The following is a 24,547-nucleotide window of genomic DNA, read 5'->3' as shown; positions in this document are numbered from 1 at the left end:
TCATGGTTTTGTACAATTTACGTTTTAAGTTTAACGAGTACATTACATACTGTAACAAATTTACAATTGAAATAACCTATTATCAAATTACATATTTCATTACGTTAAATTACTGGGTTTGATTTGCATTATAAAAAGAAAGAGACGAGACTTAATTATAATGCAATACAAAATCAAAACAATCAAATATTGTTTAGAATTGGAAGAGCACAACGCAAGAGCAGTATCCCCTCAAAACACATGGATAATTATAATTCTTCTATAATACTGAAAGGTATTTCTGCATTTGTTATTTCAAATATACGGAATCCATTTCAAATAATGAGTCTATTTCATAAGTTCTCAACCATTTTTCAAAATTGCAATCCTCGGATAACCACAACAGATAAACATTCAAGGTTTCCAACACAGGAAATGAAGCGGTTAGAATAATACAATTTCCAAGTCGATTATTGTGGGATAACAGGAGTGCAGCAAGATGGTGACCTTGACCAACAGAAGGAGCGAGCGGTTCATCAGGAGTTGGGAAACTCACGGCCAGGGGCAAGGCCGGGGAAGGACGGTGACGATTAGCAGCGTGCTGCAACGGGGGTAATATAGTGCAGGCTGCAGACATAAAGTCCAGAGTATATACACAGACTACCGGAGTATAGTCGAGTTTATGTTAAATGAACTTGGATTTTTTTCTTCATATAATTTTACTATAAATGGAATCTTTGAGTTTATGATGTGGTTGGTCTGTCAGATTGTGTTTTTCAGTTCTTGATTGTAAAATATTTAACTGGTAGTGAGGTATTTGTTTTAAATTTTTCAAACCATGCAATTTAAAGTAACTGCTGAGTTAATTCACACAAAATCACTGTAATTTTACCATGTTAAGCAACTGTTAAAAATATTAACCTCGCTTGTATATATGTATGTTTGAAATGAATTTGAACCTGGCTATTTTCCTTCATGCGTTTTAAAATAGTTCAAAATAATGGAAATTAAAAGGCACATTCATACATTGAAACGTTCATTTCGTACAGTAAGAATTTAATTGAGCTGTTCGTTTCGTGGAATATGTCTTTAGAATAGGATTGGAGTTCTAACAGAGAGAATATTGGCAGAACAAAAGCTAGATAGCTTCTCTGTATCTTTTTTGCACATTCAACCTCATCCGGAACCCCCTTCAATGGAAAATCTTGTTCAAGCTCGTTTCTGATAGCAATTATTTCGATAGAACAGTTTACTGGTTAAACAAATTGAAATCTTGTCTGTATATTTTTTACAAGAATATCCCAATTGGACATTATTTCTTGCATCTTGATAATCAACTAATTTTCTAGTTATTTTGAATCAACAGCAACAATGAATCAATTTGATATTTGTTTATTTTCTCATTCGAAACCCAACGCGGTACTAAAAATCACCCATTAACCTTCAACAGATGTTTTTTTTTTCTAGGACGCTAGACACGAGCCTGGAATTGTTTTTCACATTACTTAAGGCTAGACCTAGGCGTTCTGGCATTATCACTTAGATAAAATCCATGGGTGATTTGGCAGGATTTGAACCTGGGACCTCTTGGACCGAAGTCCCGCGCACTAACCACTAGACCAGCTAGCTCCCCCGACCTTCAACTGATTAAGTACATCTTCCTAGTTATCATCAGGGTGCAAAGTGCATGTCCACTATCAACTTATCAGCAAGGAAGTGTCGTATCCTGAAATGATAATCCATTGCGGCTGGTCGTGACGAGACGCTCTGTTATGTAAATGCTATAATTGCCTTACATGTAACTCGCATGATACAGTAAATAATGTGGTCGCGGACCACTCTCCGAGTAGAAGGACGCCCGAGCTCAGTGCAGGGACGTGGGAAAACCACCGACTCGCTACCGTGCAGATCTGATAACTTGCTGGAGGCTCTTCTTTATTGGCTGTTACGCAATTGTAGAGGATCTGGGTGAACAGGATTTGCTGCATGCTTTTGTGTCTGGGTGTGTAAGAATCATACCAACTCTATTAATGACAGGAATGTTTTCGGTGGTCCAAAAGAATGTTTTCTTCTACAAGAGGTTGTAAATTTTCTTTAAATGAAGTAAGAATGATTTGTCCATAAAATACTACGTTTCATCAACAAACCTAATTGCTCTAGGCTTGCTACTTACAATAGGCTCTTTAAAATCTGCAACGCAAATAGCTAGAGGACCTTAGTGAACAGGGCTGCTGAAATGGTTTCGGTATGTTATTGTGTCAGGATGTGTGGGATTAAAATCTCTTGATGATCATCTATGAATGTCAAGGATGATTTGGGTATTTCAAAAACATAATTTTATTCATTAAGAGGTTGGTAAAGTAAGCATTTCTTTAATTTTCAGAGAAGAGTAACATTTATAACTCGAAGTCTTACTGTGTTCATTAATATACCTCGCTGCAGGCTGGCTACTTGGTAAAGGTTCTTTTCCATTTGCTTTGACGCAACTTTAGGACATCGTGTTTAGCTGCAGAACAGCGTTGCTAAAGTGGACCTTGTATGTAATAGTAATATTGTCTGAAAGTGTAGAAATTAAATAACCCTTGAATGTGGATGTCAAGGGGGAGCTGAGGTTATTTAACGTTTTCCTCTCCAAGATGATGGGTAGTTACCATTTTGTCTGCTTCAACTCCATTAGATTAAATTATATTGCGACGCCAACAACCCAGGGTGCAGGTTTTAAGACAAAGATGGAAGATGACTATTAATTGGAACAGATTATGGCTGTGTTACTGACCAAAATCGCCGAGGGCCATTTTAATACAAGCCAAGCTTCAAACAATAAAAAGCTACTGATTTTTGACAGGATTGAATCGGAAACCTTTCTTGAGACATTGTGTAATTATGACCGGAGTAGGGATTTTCATAAAATCCCTAATAAAGAATCAAAACTAATTTTTTTCATTAGTTTTTATTTTTTTATTGCAATACAAGTCATTAACCTACGTGTCTAAAGATTTACACTGCAACAGTGTCGCTCATGGCGGGACATCAACTACTGTCTGACATAGACTGACTGATGTAAACGATTGATGCTGATTAATAGACATATCCCGACTCTAATGCGACGCTAGACATTTCAATGCGCATGTTTTGACTGTCAGGGTTTCTCTGAGGTGTCAGCATTGTTGATGTGGCAGGTATTCTTCTGTTACGTTTTGATTAGGAGCATTGATGTATCGGAAGTTTCTTCTTCATTAATGATATGTTTAACCAGCTAGAAAAATACGTTTGCCAGGACAAAATTTAGTGCATTTGCGGAGGAGTTTTTACTCGTAATTTGAGTGAATTTTACTGTACGACACTCTGTAAGAAAGGATTGCAAAGTCGTATTTTTTGCTGACATTGTCACTTAATAATCAGACCTCCTTTTGCGCGACACTGCTGGAAACCATCTGCCGCGTGTTGCATTTTGTTGTATTTTGCTGAGACTTCCATGTACTTCTTAACCATGAATACTAATTTATTCAAGGTAGTTTATATCAATGACTGGGATAAAAAATGGTTGGACGGTTTTAATTTCTCTAAAATCACATTATTACCTGAACTTTAATTCTCATTTCACAAAGAAATAAACGTTGAAAGATTTACAGCCAGATTAAATCCTGTTAAATGTGAGAACGCCATTAATCCCCCTTGAACATTCCTCATTCAAAAAACAAAATGAGGCCCACGATCAAATGAACAATCAATAACACATTTCAGACAAATGGGCTCTGCAGGTGGTGATGCGGATTTTGGTCCCTCGCGCCGGATGTTTACCCGACCGCGGCGCCTGCTCTACTTGTTTGCTGGATTATCCTCTTTGCAAATGAAATGAGTGGCGACTCGCAAGAGAGACTGCAACAATGTTGGGTGATTCGCCTGACTTCTTACGTTTCCCGGGAGGTTAACGCTGCTCAGGTGTCTAGTTAACATAGTTTCACAATAAATGTTCCGAAATTAGATGCTGTGGTAGTTTGTTCATCGCCTTATTGTTTTGAAATTTAATAGGAATCATATATGTGTCTACAAACAATAGTACAAAATGTCCATGATGTATATTATGTTCAAGCATGTGTTTACCTCCCATAAGGAAGTGAGAAATATGGAAAATATTCCATTCGAGCTTTTGTAGACTATTTTTACATTTGCAGAATAAAATTTCCAAATCTAAATTACACTCCAAGCTTGGTTTGTTTCGATTTTTCTTTCAAAACTTGAAAGTTCCCTCAAATTATTTATGGAAGTAATATAAATCCATCAATACCCAACCTAAACCAGTTGCTGTTTTCAAAACGTTGTACATTTCTTGGTTTGGACAAAAAACATTCAACAAAGAGGTTCTACATCAGTGCATCCTACTAAACAAACCCTTTTTCATGGCGGCAGTAACAAAGAAAGATGTTTCTCAATCATTCTTGCATCAGCACAACAGAAATATCCATTTACATGAACAATAACATAACTCCCCTCCACGATCGAACAATGCATAAATCGTCGGCCCAGTTCAAGCAACTACTGTCAATTCAAGAGCGAAGTGGTGCTTCACCACAAGCACCCTGTCTTCCGGTCTCTATTAACACAAATCCAGTTAAGCTAAACATCTATTAACATACATTAACTCGTGTGGCGGATGTTAATGACGAACACTCGAGTCTAACGGGATACTTGAAGCGTCGGTTGGCAACAAAGTCGAATTATTTGTGTTCGTTTGTGCCGCTGCGATTACTGAGTGATTTAACCGTGTCGTGGTTTTTCTGGACTGTTGAGAATGGTTTTAGATGAGACGCAATGGTTTATATGAACACATCATGCAAATTTATTCTAGCAATAACAATTCAGACTGTTTTAACTCTCTCAAGTTCCCTCGTTGAGACATATTTATCACATTGCCTGTAGTGAGAAGTAAGTGGAGATCACATGCAGGTCTTTATCCCCGTACAGCGTTGGCGGAAGACAGAGTCAGTGGCGTGATATGAGTTATCACCATCATCTGACGGGTACAAGTGCACTGTCACATGTCCGATATCACGTGGGAAAGGACGTCGTGGAAAACAGGAAAGCACTTGCTGGATCCTGGAGTCTGGAGACAACAAGTCTGCGTCGAAGGCGTTATAGATGGTTGTGTCGAAGGCGATGCGGATGTGGTCTTTGAGGAACATAACTCTTTGGATTTTAATGTCTTTCAAAGAAGAAGGTTGATAAGTCTTTGGACCAGTACTTCGTGGTGTACTTTAGTTTTGGTTGAATCTGTTCAAATCTCGGTGGTTACTAGACTATCATCATTCAAAGAGGCCAAAGTGCACGTGTGCGTTATTTTCATTAGTTGAACTGAGTTAGTTAGAGATGGAATCTGTTCATGAAATGTTGATTGTTTTTATGACTTGTCGTGTATCGTCAAGGCATGTTAGATACATCTTGTGAGCATGTACCTTACTCAGAGAAATCATAAAACCATGGAAGAAGCTTTTACCCTTTTTAAATTACATTCTAAGTAATTCCTTTGCATTTTTAAGGTAGAAGTATGTTGATGCCGGGTTCATGACTCTTGATGAGACTTTGACTGGTGAAACTACTAGCTGTGTACACACCATAAAGATTGCATCGTGGTGCACACAGGTATTAAAACGCACAAGATGCTATCATTTTGCAGAATCACCTGTACCCAACATAACATCGGGAATAAATGACCAATAAATCGTGAAACGACTGATTGTAACGTTTCCCATCCTGACAGACAGACGGACGTCCGAGGAGTCACGAGGCAGGTGAGGGTGACCCCCGTGACCCCTGCAGGTGCCTGACGACCCCTAGGGGCTCAGGTGCTGATTGGCTGAACACTCATTAGGGGGCGGAGTCCGCAGAACACACACGGGGTGCAGAAATCACCGGGAACTCGCGATTCAGAAGATCGATTACCAAACATGGAGGACACGACGCAACGAGGAAAGCCACGTAAATATACGGTGGCAACGGCAGCGTTCACGTATTTCTGGGAATTTCCTTATCTTACTAAATTTCACTTACGCGAATGCACTGACCCGTAAAATGCAATTTTGCTGTACAGGTCTTTGTGTAGTTGGGTTGAGGATTGTACAAAAAAGGCTTGGGATTAAACTTTCTAAAATAGTCTTACGTAGTTGGCCATACAGACAGATCCTTAGCTTGATGGTTGAGGTAGAGATGATTTGATTGTTAAAAACTGCTAAACATGGCATATGTTTCTTTTCAAAGCTTTATAAATGTCATTGATGTATAAACCTGCATAACACCATGTCTGCTCACTCAAATTAATTTAAAATCCTAAGACTGTAATTATATATGTTCGATATCACCTTCCGATATCAAAAACTATCAACAGAAGAAACACGATCCCAAGGCGAAATCTTTATTTATTTTAACTCCGATCCCTATCACTACTTTGTCCCCTGTAATTTCGGGTGGAATAGTTACCCATTAAAATCTGATTGTTACGGTCTTTCACAGCTGATTCCATCTCAGGGAAGCGATTAGGAGGAAAGTGTGGAATTTTATCTGCCGCGGTAACGACGCGGGCGTAGGCGGGTGTCCGGTTACGATAGAGGATCTGCACGGGCTCACCCGGGCTAATTGTTTCCAAAGGTCGGTACAGATGATAGGTTATGTCCTCAGTGCGGGTAAAACCAGCTGATGATCAGCTGTTTGACCGCTGATACCATTCCTCATCCACACAAGTGTATCCAGGACGGTCGTGACTAGACGGAACAGAGTCGGCCGAGCGAAACGCCCCATCTGAGGCACGGTATAACTCACGGCGGTTTTTACTTTTGAACCGTTTACCACGTGCAGAAAGTAGATATGAGAACAATTAGAACGTGAGTTTGCATGTTCAATTACTCTGTCAAGTGGAGTACGTTGACAATCAGGTTGTTGACTTTCGTGTTATGTATTGATTTGGCTAAAGAAAACACCGTAAGGTCTACCTGCAATGTCAGGTAATGCGAAGAAACCATACTTAGGCTACACGTAGTTTGTAACTGGTGCATTCCGCTTGATATGTGGATGTTTTAACTGCACCGGCTCACCGATAAGTTAAAAACTTTTATGCATACACAATTTCAAATATCAAAGTCTAACCAAATCGTCAGATATTCCAAAGAGGCCATAGGTAATTGTTTACATAGACATACACTATTTGCTTGACATATAGATATTATAGCTTCACTGTCTTAAAGATGACTTCAACTTCAAACCCCGATTTTCCAGAAGAACCATTCCCTCACATTGACAGTGTTATCTGTGATGAAGACAAGACGCATCATCCAACTGTCTGCTACACGTCGGTTGACCTTCTCCGATCGTCACAAATGTCTTGGACAGAACCAAGACGAATCACTTACTAATTACTAATTGAAGCATTGTAGTCTGTAATTGAGCTTTTTACACCAATTAATAACGATTTCTCCCTTACGGGACTCTCCGCGGTGATTGCCGAGAATTCAAGGTTGATTGTTCTGCCGATGATTGATTGTAATCCTCCGACCACTTGGAAATGTAGACAGTAGGATTGAAGAGGCGGAGAAATATCTCGAACAGTTTCAAATCAATCTTTTCAGATAAGGTCAGTTATTAAGTAGAAATTGAAAGATAGTAGGGATTGAAACTTGTGTGAAAGGTTTGAAAGTAAAATAATAAACGTAATTTGTTTTATTTAGGAAACTACTAGGAATGAATAAAGATTAATCAAGAATTTAATAAAGATTATTGAAGATGTGTTTTCTGAAGACGTTCTTTACAGTGTGTTTTCTAATCGTAGTTAACACCTATGGATACTGAAATAGTCTTTTGATTTTTATGAAACATTTAAGACGGCTCAAACAGTGAACTGCTAGACAGGACTATTAATTGTCCTAGACCGTGGTAGAATCATGCTCCTTTTACTATTTAAAAGTTTTTCATTTGTTTTCTATGTGATATTCTACATGGTGTTTATAAGGACGATTTTCTAAGCCCTGGTTTTGCTACTAGCTAACGTGATTTAGAGCAACATCAAGCATACAGACGGCAAACAGTAAAAAATAAGACACCCTAAAGTTTCATCAACGGTGTTTCTGAATCTTCAGCGGGGAATCCGAATCTGCAAATTGTGCAACCGAAGCGTGCCGGGCTAATATCCCAATCCGTACACCAACCACAATGGACGATGAGTCACATGGGAACATATCTGGCGGGCGTGGTGGACGGAAATGTTAACGTATTCCCCTCCGTGCAGCCTTGGAGGTCAGAGGTCACAGTGTGCAGATTCCAACGACTATGTTGCAATGTTTACACTACTAGCTGTTGACACAGCTCATACCAGAGTATTGTAAATTCCATGTTTAATGTTTGCTGTTAAAAATTACATTAAAGTTTCTTCAGCGGTTCCACGTCTTGAGTGGCTCCATGTCTAGAGATTTGAAGATTGTCCTTCTAGCAGCTTGTTGAGGGCGACTATCTATCTATCTATATATTAATAGGCAAGCATGTTTCTTTAAAACCTTTTTTCTCAGCTCGTGTGCATCGTAGGGAAAATCTACGCATACTGTTAGAAAGCTATTTTCCTGTAGGTGTGCAGAATCCCTTTATAAATTAAAATAGGCTCAAAAATAAGCACAAAAAATGAATTTAAAATTTTGAAAAATTTAACATGGATATTATGAGTTGCCATGCTGGTGACGAAATAACAACGAAATATAAACAGAAAATCAAAACAAATGGAAGAAACTCCAATCACATGTTCTATTCAAAGTGTGGAATGAAAATAAAGAAGTCTGTACATTAAATATTTTTGGTCGAGTTTCGACCACTGGACGACCACTAGTAGTTTAATTATTAGGTGGGCATTATTGCGCCAGCTGACCTGAGTCAAGTAGTCGGGTACTCCTGAATTGCGCCAACTACTCCAGGGAGCCACCCGATATGTTCATTAACTGTGCCAAGTGGCGGCCCTCTTTGACTGTATTGAGTAGGTTAGGTTAGGTTAATTAGGTTAGGGGTTAGGTTAAGATAGGTTAGGATGACACGTAAACAAGGACATTCCTTCTGCCGGCAACTCAACTCTTACCTGGTTTGGGCTTGCCGCAGTTAGGGAACCATTTTTGGGGCCCTTTGAGGGCTTAGCGCAATTAAGGAACTCGTTGCAATTAATGCACGACCAATTATTCCACTACTAATGTTGGCACAGTCCCAGATACTAGTGTAAGGGTATTGTAAAATCTATCTGATTGTCTGTAAAGATACGACAGGTTCTTCTTGCAGAATTTTGAGGGTGAAATTGTTGCAATGTTTACACTACAACCTGTTGACACATCGTTGGTACTATAGTCTGTATAATGGAACCTGTCTCCTGACCCTCTGTCTACCTAAAACTTTCCCCTTGAACCATTGGTCAATCCCCAAGATGAATGGTCACGTTACATCATGCAAACTATATAATATTGCAAATTCTATGTTTTAACGTTTGCTGTTGAAAATGACAATGACGTCTGGAAATCTGAAAAGACTATACTTCTTGCAGGCTGTCGAGGGAACTGTAATTACTTTTATAGACACTTTTACGCTTGGTTACCCCGTAAAATCGCAATAATACGCAGGTGTATAGGCATGCTTGAGAAAAAGGTGTACTTGGAATGAAAAGCTGTGCGCAATATCTCTACTACCTTCTTGTGTTGATAAGCCAACTCAACGTGCATTAGTTTATTGTATTGTCTAATATTCAATTGCTTTTTGAAGTCAAATTAACATTGTGGAAACAATAGAATGCGAACTCTGCTGTGAACCACTACTTAATATTAAAATAATAACTTATTAATTACAAAGTATAAATAACATCGGGGTTTAAATATCGAAAAAGTATTTATAATATCCTATGAAAAGTGCGCCCAATGAATAAAAGCAAAATCTAAATGCTTAAAAATATTCACAAATTTTGAAATACTTCTTAAATAAAAATATCATACCAATGAATATTTACTTAAGATGAATAGAATTTTATAAAAATATTAATAGCTACTTAAAATTAAAAGATTTAATTATATACCGAAACAAATTCACTACACTGAGCATCAGCGCAGTTTACGCGTTCATTTGGACGAATATCATAATTCTCATTTTATATCTAAACAAGAATCACCCAACCCATGGAATCGTCCACTGTTCTGATAAATAATTGGTAATTTACTGTCGAAAATCTCCACAAATCCTGACCACTTTTTCTACACACTAAAATATATCGATAGTTTATCATCGTACTTGGTAGTAAAATTATTGGAAACAACCGGAAAAGCTTTATTCATAAGAAATCCACAGTTCTGAACCACAATGTTTTCCAAACATACAACACATCAATCCACATCGTACCTGGTAAGTAACTGGTGACTAACGGAAAAGCTCTACAATAGTTCCACAGTTCAGAACCACAATTTTCTCCAAACATTCTACACATCAATCCTCATCGCACCTGGTAGTAAGTGTATTAGGTAATTGGTGACTAACGGAAAATCTGCGATCAGAGCCACTTCATAATCCTCGGGTCCGCGGAGGCCGGTGATGGACGACCCCAAGGTGGTGTTCTGGCACCTCCAATGTTCACTCGCTAATAGATTACCGATTATCCCGCGTTCACGCCTCCGACTGCGATCAGCCGGATTCAGCCTACCAATTATAATTAGCCAATCTATTTATTAGCGATGACACAGACAGTGTTGATTGACTCATTGGACCGGTCCGTAAACTCCCCAATTAAAGTATTTCATCGATCATTCCTAATGGGATCGAGAGGTACGCGATTAATGCCGGGATTGTTGTGAGATTAATGTCCCAATTAACCTGGCCGTGCTTTGTTTTAATTGCGATTTTTCTCGCTTAAGGAAACTGGGAGTGGGTGAAAGCGCGGGGGGTTGTTAAAGTGATTTGAGTAAGTATTAGAACTAAGTAATAGTGGAGTAATAAATTGATGGGATATATATCTAGAGAAGAAAAACGAAAGATCGGTTAATCACTTTATTAATTTAGCAATTCAAGGTGTGTAGGTATTTTTAACTGAATGTCAAAGTAGTTTGAGGGTAGAAATGTCAGAGCTGACTAGCGAAACACTGTTTAGTGAGGGTTGATGTGGTTGGTTGGATTGTTTGACGATTGCCCCTACATTCCAGCAATCATTTATATCTACCTTTGATTTGGATACCAAATGAGTATTGAATTTCACCTCAATCAAAATCAGCCTGTCTTCATTCACAGAACGTAGTTAACACCGAGTTTCCCGGTGACCCTAGGAGGTGCCGCATACATCGCGGGTAAATTGCGGGTCCTCCCCACATAAACACCGCACCGCTCTCTACTTTGCGCTCCTGACGCTCAAATTACCCTCTTTATTGAAATTTATCGCACTGTTATTGCCTCGGTACCTCCTTAAATTATTTCCAATTTTCGGCTCGCAGTTACCACGCGTCCCCCGGCTCCCGTGTCCGGGATAATTTACCGGTAATGGAAAATAAAACCCGGTGTTTCCCTCGTAATGCTGATGCGCCTTATAATCTGTAAGGAACAATCGGTAGGCGGTGCAACATCGGTATTGTTCTGTATCTGGTTTGGACGATAAGATCTCGGGGAGTTGACGTTAGTTAATCAACTATTTTCTGTGCAGGGGGGTTTCCAAATTCTTAGCCCTACAGTGAACTTGAACGACGTGTTTTTACGGCATTACATTTTCTTTACAATTTTTAAAGTTGTCTGATTAAAATTCATAAAATAATATTTCAGGGTTAAATTGATCTGATAGATTATTTCTGGGTAATTACACTATTTACATACGAGTCTCATACCTCTAGTGAAAGTTTTTACAACACTTCTCAAGTTTTAGTAGTGATTTGTCCAAACGTTAGTCTTATCATATGATCTCAAACGACTATGGATTAAAAGGGTTTCAAATGGTTTTGGGTGTTTTTGCTTAGGAACTTGGTACCTATTGCTTGATTGATCGAATTGGGATTTGATATCGCCAACACACTTATGCAGGATTAGATCATCTAGGGCCAACAGCTTAGTTACTTAGATTACTCCCAGGGTCTGGTGAGAGATCTTAGCAATATTTCAGGTGAATTCGATGGCGTGTTTAACTAGCTTGAATCGAGTTAGTAAGAGGTAACTAGTGTCAACTAAATTATGGTATTTGTATCCATTATTTAAAATATATCCAAAATTGTTTGTCAAAATTAACCGACAAAAATAAATAACGGCACATTTACGCCTGAATTGTCAGTTGTTATCCCGGGAAGTGAGGCGAGTCAAAGCGATTGAAACGGCCACGAAAAACCGGCGAGATTGCTCAATCAGGGCTGGCAATAGGGTCAATTTATTTTAGCACCGATTGCAGATTTAGTAGAGGTGGGCGAATGAGTTCTCACAGTAAAACGTCATTATGATAATCGCCAGGGTGGGGATTGATCGAAGGTCCTGAGATTTTAGCGGTCTGGTTATACTTTTGAATTAATGCCAGCATAAATTTCGATAATCGTGAATAGGTTCGGGCCGTATCTTTGCTGGAATCTGAGTTTTTGACTCTTTGGAATTCCTTTCAAGTAAAATGTGTCAATTGTTCGGTAGGTGTTCTCTCAGTCGTATTATTTACAATGTAATAATAGAGCAATCAACACCCACCATGTAAAAGAAATGAAACTTACCACATCGTGTAGGAATCACTCAAAGAATGCTCACACATTGGATGAGATGAGTTTTAAACTGTATTCAAAATCCAGCTCTGAAACATATTATATGAAATATTTTTTTTTATGTTAAAGCAAAATAGTAAACAACAAAACCCAGTCAAGAATTATTTTCGGAAAATAGCTTAATTTAACTAAATCCACAAGAATGAGAAATCAATGAGTAAATAAATCTATGATGATACCTTTCCAGTCGCGAAACGCCCTTGCGTTCAAAATCCTATACACAACAACGTTGGGTAGTCTGTAATTTCAATACAACATATTCCCATCGAAGACTTATCACCCTTTGGGTCTAACCAGACAACTTGCGATTCTCACACATTTTTTACGCACAAATTTTCCACTCTTGATCCATAATGCGTCCCACATCAGTCCAGCGTCCAGCGCATTGACCAAATGACCATGCAAGTCGCGGACGCAATAATTGACCATCGGAATTCCGCTTCCAATTACATAAATACGGGAAATGTTGAAGCTCCTACAGTCTTTGCCTTTTGCAGTCTCCAATTACAGGTAAAGTCATCGCTCATGGATCATTAGATAGATATCTTAATTAGTGAAACTCCCTTGGACACTCCGCGCCGGCTTGGACAGCTCAATACTAATGAAGCATGAAAAAACTCTGCAAACGGTGTAAAGTTAGTTTTTACCAGGAGCTGTGCAGCTGTGGAGATCTATGTAGCTGTATCTGATAGTGGGAGATTTATCAAGAGTGTCTGCAGAATAGCAAAATGGAACTTGAGGATTGTTTCGACTACGTGGTGTTTCATTTTGGCGATAAATTTTAAATTAATTGCTCTAAGGCTCTAAGTCGTTAAATGGACGGATAATTTCCTCAAATGTTGATGCTACCCATGGAGAGTAAACATCAAGGTTTAGATTCTGATTGAACCATTGCCATTAAAAGGCCCAAAGAAAGAATAAGTGTTGGACTACTGATACTAATAATATAAAGACGTCTTCCAACATAACTCGGTATAGTTTACAATATACTCGATATCACACGGTTATACTGTAGTAATATTTACAATATTTGTGTTATCCATTGTGTGAATTGTAAATATAACGGACAATGTTAACAGACGTAGTTTATTCTACCAACATATATATTGATTGCTAAACAAGGATACCCACGGATACTGAATTCAAATAAACACTGGTCCCAACAAATATTGCTTGAATTGAACACTGAATTTACAGAAATAAGGATATGCCAACAATTTTATTTACAAAGAGTGCTAACTTCCTCCACAACACAAATTCACCCATCCACAACCTCGTCAAGATAATCGATTTCGATCGAAATCGACTGTAGATCGAAGAAGGATTATCATGGACCACATCTTGACAATAGATTATCTTTGGACGCTAGGCTGAGGACGTATCACACAATAGAAGAACCGCCTCTCACGAGTATGCTAATCATATGAATATCTCCGTATTGCATCGATATGCAGATCCACCGTGTTACTGTGCTATCTTGTAGTCTTGTGTCGGGCTGCTTAAGGGGCGAAAGTGTGTCAAAGTTTCAGTCGGGATGTTGAGCTGCAGTTGTAAGGAAAAGCAGGATGTGCGTTGGTCGTGAATAGGACGAACACATTGCGGGTCTTAGACTTTTGGCCATTTTCAGACTTTTCAGATCTGATAACGTGGTTCAGTTTGGTAAAGTCACAGTGTGGGTTGATTTGGCTGTGGAGAGTAGAAATTCCGTTCCCAAGTTAAAATTGTAGCCAGTTTTCTAATTTATGTGATATTGAGCAACTAAGAGTGCCTGGGTGTCCATTACTGATATCTGTAGTACAGTAGTTCTCGTATGCCACAACAATTAAGTGTGCAAAACTAGGAGAGTAAATAGAACTTTGATCGCTGCAGCTCACTCTGTACCTGGCGCATAGAGCTACAGAATATTTTATTTTAGTGAAACATTTTCTACAAGTACATATTTATGTTATGGCTACTCTACTATTCAAAAGTCAGTGGTATCACTTACCCTTAGTTCAGTGTTATCCAAACTTCAAATAAACTTCCTTCATTTCTGAATTGCTTTGGGAAGCTTGCTCCAACTGTCATGTCTCACTATTTATTCACTAGTCTGAGTTATTTTCTGGGCCGAGCTTTAACTGTTGACTGAGTTTTATCACATCTTGGTTGATTGAAGAACATTATGTTTAGTGATTTATTTGGTTGTTCTTCAAGAATCTTCAGCAGCTGCAACAGAATAAATAGGTTATCTTCTTCTCAAAACTTAAATTCTTAACTTGTTCATCAATACTGGTATTAGTTTGAAATAACCCTTGCGGAAAACTACAACAATAACACAAACTCAAACAATATACATGTGGTTATCAGTATCATACAGCTAACCTAAAGGTTATGACAAACTATAAACACCTTAAAGCTAAGTCTGCATGACTGTCGTGTAGATTTGTACTTGACTAAAGAATTGGTCACGATCTCCAATCATGCGTGTTCTGAGTTATGTACTTAACACCACGACACTTCTACAACTAGGGACTCTAATGTTCAACACCTGCTACTAATGTTAGCATTGCACAACTACATTGAATAAACATCTGCGATATTATCTACGTTGCCATTTATGGGGAATTTATTACGGTGCCCTTTGCGGAGCAAACTATTTGTTATATATAATGGTGGTTGTCAGGATTTAATTACAATTTATTTCTATAAGAGTTTTGCTGACACCTTTGGGAAAACCACAGTCATGAAACCCCAAAAATGCGCCTATTTTGTGTGTAATCTTTTAGGCATCCTAGAAGACAAATAGGGTATACATTTATTTAAACTAAACCGTTTAAAACGTAGAAAACCCTTAGTGAATTACCTTGTTTTCATAAGGGGTTTCTCTAGTGTTAACAATTTTCAGGATGTCCGTATTCAAACATGGTATTGAGTCTTTCACAAAATATATTGTTACTTAGCCATTTCCATACTTACTTCGTTTGCCAAATTAAGTTCTGCGTATAGTCAAATACAACTACTATAACAACGAAAAGAAGGCGGACTCGCAAATATATAGGCCATCGGTCGTTGACGGGATCATTCAGTCGTAATCTACAGGGTAGCGAGCTGGTTTACGGGTAGAGCGCGGGCTTTTGTCCCCGAGGTCCTTAGTTTGAATCCAGCCAATTACAAATTTTTTGTGTATGTAATAATGCTGCTACCCTTGAGGCATAGCCTGAAGTAATGTGTAAATCTGTTCCAAAGCTCCTAGCGTCCTAGGATGTGAATATAGTTCATGAAAAATGTATCCGGATGGGAGCGAGCTGGTCTAGTAGTGTCTAAAGAGCGCGGGCTTCCCCAAGGTACCTGGTTCAAACCCCGTCCACGACCTGAATGAATGCTTTGATATTCTAAGTAGAATTATTCCGGGCTAAAGCCTAATGTCCCAGGATATGAATGTGGTTTGTAAAAAGACAAGGGAGCAAGCTTTTAGGCTTGGATCGTATGTTGTGTACACGGTTCTGGACTTAAAGCCTAGCGTTCTGTGTATTTGGTTGTAATTATCTGCAGTACTGCAGAACGCTGCATCAGAAGAATCTGCAGTACTGCATAACGCTACATCAGATGTGTCTGCAACACTGCAGAACGCTGCATCAGAGTTCTACAGTACTGTAGGACGCTGCATCAGAAGTATCTGCAGTACTGCAGGACGCTGCATCAGAAGTACTTGCAGTACTGCAGGACGCTGCTTCAGAAGTATCTGCAGTACTGCAGTACGCTGCATCAGAAATATCTGCAGTACTGTAGGACGCTGCATCAGAATTTCCTGCAGTACTGCAGGACGCTGCATCAAAAGTGTCTGCAGTACTGTAAGGACGCTGCATCAGAAGTGTCTGCAGTACTGTAGGACGCTGCATCAGAAGTGTCTGTAGTACTGTAGAATGCTGCATCAGTGGTATCTGCAGTACTGTAGGACGCTGCATCAGAAGTGTCTGTAGTACTGTAGAATGCTGCATCAGTGGTATCTGCAGTACTGTAGGACGCTGCAGAGGTATATGCAGTACTGTAGGACGCTGCAGCACGTGTCCCATGCAGGATGCAGCACATTACGACGACATGGACGATCTAGTGGGCAATTAAACCTGTGGGTTGTGATAGTATCAGTGACCGCTCTATATGGGGGGACGTGCTGTGCGCGACGCGACGCGACTCTGCGAAACTGGACCATCGCTGGATGTAGGAAGATTTCAAACTAGAACATTTTCATATGACTTAAATGGATTTTCAATATTGAAAGAAGCATACAAAAGAAAAACTACGCGACGTGATAAGTGGCTGAAGAAGCGCAGTAGTTTGAAATTGAAGAATTTGCCAAATCATCGGATGCTTACTTTTATGTTGGGTATTTGAAATTGTATGAACATCACGTGATTGTTTCATCAATTCTTGAGATTTACAGGATTTAGTTTAAATAACTGGAGTAACTATATGATTTTTATTTTACCATCCCCAAGTTGAAGTGAGTTAAACTCCTCATACGATAAATCATATTTAACGTTCAAATATCAAGCCAAACTTAATGTACTTTGAATGGAGTACAGGTGAGCATTTAGCCGTTGAGGAACTCACTATTAATTCTCTAGATTTAATTAGAGTATCTCTTCATCTTAGTTGTCCCGTGTTATTGCAGTTACTATTACACATTAGCAATGCATGCGGAATCTTATAAGGTTCTGCATGCATTGACTTGAGTACAAACATGAGGAATATAATTTAGTTCTTTAGGGGTATAACTACTGATAGGCTACTGATGGTACAAGATATTGTGTACTATTGTAAGGTAATGTTATGGTAATGTAAGGTAATGGAAGGAAATGTTTCTGTATTTTAAAATCTATCTTGTAATTTTCTACCGATGAGTCGGATTTTGCTATCAAATAGAACAATCGGCACGGCGATTACAAGAAGATTTAGAGTTGTAAATTACCTTTTCCTCTCCCATCCACATATTGATATTGTATACTTACTTACTTACTTACTGCAGTGGCCATAGGTACCCCAAGTGGTACTTGGCCTCGCCTACACATTGCCTCCAGCCTTCTCTGTCCTGCGCCTGGTCTTCATTTCTACCCAGCTTCCTCAAGTCCCGTCGCACCTGGTCCTTCCATCTCAGTTTAGGCCTGCCTGGTGGCCTTCTGCCTTCTGGGTCGTTCCTTAATACACTGCTTAAGGTTGTGCCATGTTCTCTTCTGAGGACATGACCCGCCCACCTAATGTGTCTGCTTTTTACCTCAGCTGTTATATCTGGGTCTTTATATAGCTCTCTTATTTCGAAATTATGTCTAATTCTCCAGAATCCATCTTCTTTAGTTGGGCCATATATTTTCCTAAGAATTTTGTTTTCAAAAGTTACTAACCGTTTTTCTGATTTTTTGCTCATTACCCAACACTCAGATCCATACATTAGTGTCGGTCTAATTATAGTTTTATAAACTCTTACTTTAGTATTGCGGGATAACAGCTTTGAGCTCAAAATTTTGTTACATGCATGGAGGCTTCTGTTTGCAGCATTGAGTCTGTTAGTTATTTCCAGTTCTTCATTATTATCATTTGTTAATAAGACTCCCAGGTAGGTGAAATTGTTCACTTTTTGGAAAACATGGTTTTCTATCTGCAGGACTTCATTGTCCTCTTCTTGGTCATCTCGTCTACCACATTGCATATATTTAGTTTTTCTATCATTTATTTCAAGGCCAGCCTTTTTCGTTTCCTCAATCAATATTCTGACTAGATCTTCTAAGTCTTGTTTTGTATGTGCTAATATCGCAACATCATCCGCAAAGGCTAAAATATTTATTTTCTTTCCTATCTTTATCCCTACCTCTGAACTTTTAACTTTCTGTAGTGCTTCTTCTAGAGCAATGTTGAAAAGTATTGGGGATATTCCATCTCCCTGTCTCACTCCAGTGTCTACTGAGAAAGCCTCTGACACTTGTCCTTCCACTTTTACTTTACATTTTGAGTCTTGGACACCTAATGAGGCCATTTTTATAAGTTTTTTTGGAATTCCCTGTTTTTCCATTACTTTCCATATTCTTTTTCTGTCTAAACTGTCGTAAGCTTTTGTAAAGTCTATGAAAATGCAGTAGAAAGATTGTTTAAATTCATAGTATTTTGCTATTGATTCTTTTAAAATGAAAATTTGATCTATGGTAGATTTTCCTTTGGTAAAGCCAGCTTGATGTTCTCCAATGATGGTTGATGTGTATTCTTCTAATCTTCTCTGTGTATTGATATTGTATACAGCTCATTACTAACGGTGCAAACCTGTTCAAAACAAGCTGCAAATTAGCGTAAGGCAGGTTACAGTAGATTTATTTCCATCGGCTCAGTGCAGTAGGTTGGACGTTATGCGCCACGGTCTAGTGAGTAGCCTAACACTGTGCCTAGACTCGTGGTAAAAACTACTTATGCATTCACAAGCCTACTTACCCAGCTACATTGTTGTGACTTCTTTGTTGTGCTGGGAATTAGTTTTGCCGCCGTTCCGGAATCGCTTAATTTATAGCCATGAAATGTCTATCTTGTCTGAGGTGTGTTTCTTGAATTCTTGGGGAATTGGGGCTTTGGTCTTAGTTATGGTAAAGTACGATCTGATTGCTATATTCAAAGTTTAAAATGGCTTTATAGTTCTGCCTGTGCCTCGCCACGGGGAGAACGCAGAGAAGATATGGCGATTATTCACCACCTCGTCCAATGCAAACTGCGGGATGATTAAGCACTTGTTATTTATGTAAATTAACTTTATCGATGTCCATGTCACAAGGAAGAATACCCTACAGATGCGTTTGTACCCAGTTGGAACTCATAATGTTCCTTCCAAAAAGTTCTTCGTCAAGTTCTTGTATCACTTAATTATTTACACAACCTTTGTCTACGACATCAATATTGCTGTGTTTTTAATATATATAATACTTAATTAATAAGTAAACAATTCAAACATTATTCAATGGTTTGAACACTATCCCACATTATAAGAAAAACTTACTATCACTTCTATTGATGCGATATAGAAATCTATATTAGAACTCAAAATGAAAAGTAAACAAACAAACTAAAACAAAAACAACAGCTGATGTATCTTCAATATTTGAAATGTGATTGAATACAGACTTTTAGGAGAGGGTTTATCGAAAACGAGATATTTTTCTGGGAAGTATCACATCAAGTCTTTCATTCAAGTATGCGGTTGATAGGTGTGCGGTGTATGGTTTTCTCAAAAGCTCAGATCCCTCTCTTCTTTGTAATAGCATGGATAATTTTAGAGGGTATATATAACTGTGTAGCTGGGAGATAATCTTGAGAACTCTCTTCTTTCTTTATCCTCGATGCAGCTTCATTTTTTTATGACTCCTCGTTTCTGTTTAAGAGCTTGTTTTACTACACGTTTCCTAGTTTTACTATCGTATTTCCAAGCAAAATCTTCCAAAAACCACCACAGTGCATTGTGTTGTGCACCTAAAACTTTGTTTCAACTCTACAGGGTGTCCCACGTAAGTCTCGAAGTCTCGAATTGATTACGGAAAACGGCTTACCATAGTGGGAAATAAGATTATTTCCCACTAGATCAACTCCAAGGAATAACCCAAAAAATATTTTTAACTTTTCTCCGATACAGGGTGTACCAAAAACTGAGGGTCACTAGTTCGAATCTCGGAATTTGAAAACCTAAACATATGTCATTTTATTATACGTAATTTTAAAGGTATTTAAGAGACAGACAATTTACCAAAAACTGAAATTAATTATCTTTTTCCGTTTCAAAATGGCAGCAGTTTTTTTTTCGAAAAAATGAATTGTCAACGATGACTCTAATAAAACCAACGGTGTTATGCTCAATGTTCAAAACAAAGAAACCCCGAGACTCCACATGGAATTTTCTCACGGCTCTACTAGAGCACCCCCCCCCCTGTAGAAGGAGACGTAGGCTGCGGACATGTAGCCAGTAACCACACGTTGTATAGTAGGATCATAAGTCAAGTGGACAATACACTAGGCAAGGTACAATGGGCTACAATAATGAACTGGGTAATGTGGCCTGAATACACAGGGGCAAGTGCCGCAACTCTGTGTCTGAGTAGTTGTGTGTTCATGCAACTGTCTCCGTTACGTACAAGTATGTAGTCACATTCCACTTAGTCTTTGAGATCAGAAATGCCAGCAAACTAATTTTCTCACAGCAAAATTAGTAAACTAAAACCATAGATTCGCGAATTTGTACTTTCATTTAGGATCTATGAAATAATGTAAATGCATAGGTACATAAGACTGAAAAGAACGAAAGAAAATAAGTGTCATGGGGTTTTAAAAGTTATCTGCAGATCTATTTTTTATCCAAAGAAATATCTTCTCTATCATCAACTCCTGTTGGGGTTTCTTTCATTTACTTATTTGAAAAAGAAACTAAGCTTGTTTGTTTATTGGTCAAATTTTACACGAGGAAATCTAGCAAGATTACAGAGTTATGTGTTAATGTCACTATCGAAAAAATACAGAGTTCGTTCCGTCTTTTCTTAGAAGACCTCAAGTGTACTCATTGATAAGTGATGATTGAACGCAACAATGATGACGCTTACACTGTCTGCGACCAGGGTTTTATAATGTAATTTGTAATAGTCAACTGTGAAAAGCCCATATATGGGAATATTCGATAAAGTCCGAAAAACGAAGCAAAAGTGTTAGATATTTTCTTTTCTTTCAAGATGAACCCTTCAAAAACCGACTGTAGGACTTTGGGTATTGTTAGACTTAACTGATAAATGGATATTGTCTTGTATTTTGAAAGTTGAACGGGATGACGCTTTACTTGCAAAAACCTCAAAACTTGATTCATCTTCTTATTGCTACATTTATAACATTTCATAATGGAGGCACAATATTTTTTATGATATTGCTCTTCAGAAGAATGCGGGTCATAGTTTTCCACTCTCAAGGTTGCCAGCTTGCGCAAGGGTTATGAGACCTTAATAGCCCGCGCACTGTAAACATGTTCCCGCGCTATCTGACTGCTTCATCTGATAAAGCCGATATTCTGCGACTGTTATACCTGTTGTACCTGTTAATGTTTCTATGAAATATCTGATGAAAGTTGTTGTTTTGCCATTTTTGTTATTGAAGATGGGACAGATGAAGGAAGTTGTACTTGGAATTTGTGTTTTGTATTCAATACATCAACCAAATTTGAAATTCACTGAAAATTGTGACAGCTAGGCATCATATTTCATGGGAACTCTCTGAACCATATAGAGATTCAAGTGATTTAGGTCTAATGTAGATGTTTTGCGAAGTGTGTAACTACAGGCACTCACCCAAAAGTGGTAGTGGACCTCTCGTTTTTAGAATAGATTTTTTAGGAAATATATTTTAGAACAGATTCTGTTTACCAGAATGGTTTGATAACAACCTGTTCAGACAACTGCATGTGTGTGCTTTATTGTTGCCATGGAAGGAGTGAGTCTTGAGAGTCCTTTTGGGTCATCCACAGCTGGCCTAAAACAGTTTTAATTAACTTTTAGATTCGATGAAAGCGAAGAATAGACAAGTAAAATGAATATCCTGTTGCAGGTTTTCAAATATATTTGATCTTACACTAGCAAAGTTAAAATAATGTCGAACATCTTTATTTCTTAATCTATACACTTAGTTTGCAAGTATTCATTCAGCTGATTCGAAATTCAACAGAGCCAGTTCTAATGAAGACAGGTGTGAATTAATTACGTCTAGAACCAGATGAGGCTTACAAACAAAGTCAGGAGGGCAAACGATCTACACATGTTAGACCAATTAAACCTTACTAGGTGGGCAATCGTAAATTCCTTACCTGAACTGTGTCATTTGAAGTTGGTAAAATCTAGTCAAGGATCAGTAAATGATCTGATCTCCGAACTAATTTAAGTACATCACAAAAGAAAGAAGTTCATTATCATTATCAATTAAGATGGGGACGCCACGTAGGTGCAAGGATGAGTGTAGAATAGAGTGATATGATCTGTGTACAGTTACTGACTAAGATCAGCTGTTACATTAGCCAGAATCATATAGCCTAACTAGCTGTAACCCGCGGGCTTTGCCCCGTTTAACTTCTTAATTTTCAAGATTATCTCGTTCACATGGCTCAATCACGTCCTGGTTGAAGTTTGTTCGCTACGCTCACTCACCTTTAGGTTGGAGCTCGTTCGCTACGCTAACTCGCCTCCAGGTTGAAGTTCGTTCGCTACGCTCACTCACCTTTTGGTTGCAAATTAGCAACCATAAATGTAAAAACCATAAATGCAGTTTATGCTATTGAACATCATAGAACAGAACCAACTTGTTTAATTGAAACAGCTGTTAAGATTCAATAATTCCATTTCTCATAATGTTAACATGGGAAACTCCAGAGCCACTGGGGCGGAGCCCGAAAGGATTTTTGAAATAAGAATATGCCTATATGTTAATCGGGAATGTGAGCTATCATCATGCCAAATTTCAGGCCAATCCGACCAGTATTTTTCGCGTTCACTTGTCACAAACATACATCCACACATCCATACATCCATACATCTAAACTTTCTCATTTATAATATTAGTAGGAAGGATGGTCAGAGACAGCTGGGTCCAGTTTCACCACATTCTAAAAGCTTCGGACTTTCCTCAGTATTGAACCGGCAACATTCTAATTGAGCGAGCACTAAGCCCACTTGAAGTACCCAACTTGAAAATATCTTGCAACTCTCATAGCATTCATAGTAAATCCGGAAAGCTATTGAAATTGGTGCAGGATAGGTATCACCAAGTTTAGCCATAGATAAAACGAACCAATCCGTTTGCTTAGGTTGATTTATGGGAAAGGGTTGTCTCTAAGTCTATGTATTGGGTTCATCACAACGACCAATCTCACCAATGTGATAACTTCGTATGTCCGGAACTCTTTTGGATGCCATTGTAAAGGGAGAATCCAATAGCGTCGGGACACGATAAGGAATCACATGCTACTTCCAGAAAGATAATTACCCAATCCAAGACGTTACACTTGTGGCTTTAATCAACCGTGCCCAGGTGGCATCCCCCACATCCTGGACTCTCCTAATGTCCCGTGGTGCTGTTATTTACAGCAAGGAAGGCGTGCGGTCTCCTCGGTCGCTGTAGCTGTCGTGATAAATCCGTATCAGCCTCTGTGCTGATGAATGAGTCACCTGCGCTCGTATTTATGCGATGTGTAAGTCTCAGGGTCAAGTGCGATTCGTCATGCGTGGCTGGCTTTTAGCTCGGTCTAGTTCTCAACGTGGATGAAGGTCTGAATTACAACGTTGCTGGAAAAATTTGTAGTGTAAAAGTTCGTAGATGTGCTTTACTCTGTCTTGTGTTTTTATCTATCCAGGCCATTTAGAAATAAGTGGCAGATTGAAATATCAAGATTGTGATTTAATTCCACAAATAGCGTACGATAAGACATGTACCTTTTCAAAACCATCTTCTTACTTAAAGATAATTAAATTTGATTGCAGATTACAATCAAACATACTCCGGAAAATTAGTTCCCTTTAACAATGGGCATGTTAAACATCGCCGGGCAACCTATAAGGACAGCCTTCCTCGTAGCCAGGTCACGACGTCAAGTGATCCTGCAAGTATAAGGCAAAGGGATCATGGACAATAAAACATGCGATAGGCAAAGAGCGTGAGAACCGGCAGAACATAAAGCGGAGTATAAAGGTAGTGGACGATGTGACGGCGCTGCCTACGCTATAACTAATGACATCTCAAGGTGAGGCCGGACCTGGTCTGGACCCCGGGTGAAG

At 38.7% G+C, this 24,547-nt stretch overlaps 1 protein-coding gene across 3 annotated transcripts in view; it reads left to right on the top strand.

Moving 5' to 3' along the window:
- The window catches only part of LOC128992555 (uncharacterized), a 230,380-nt gene that overhangs the window by 201,117 nt on the left and 4,716 nt on the right, over nt 1-24,547 (top strand). The window lies entirely within an intron of this gene.

This window comes from Macrosteles quadrilineatus, unplaced genomic scaffold (genome assembly GCF_028750875.1).
Source record: "Macrosteles quadrilineatus isolate MER2022 unplaced genomic scaffold, UCM_ALF_1.0 Scaffold_4__1_contigs__length_99947679, whole genome shotgun sequence".
Taxonomy (NCBI): domain Eukaryota; kingdom Metazoa; phylum Arthropoda; class Insecta; order Hemiptera; family Cicadellidae; genus Macrosteles; species Macrosteles quadrilineatus.
This window is presented reverse-complemented; position numbering and strand designations above follow the sequence as displayed.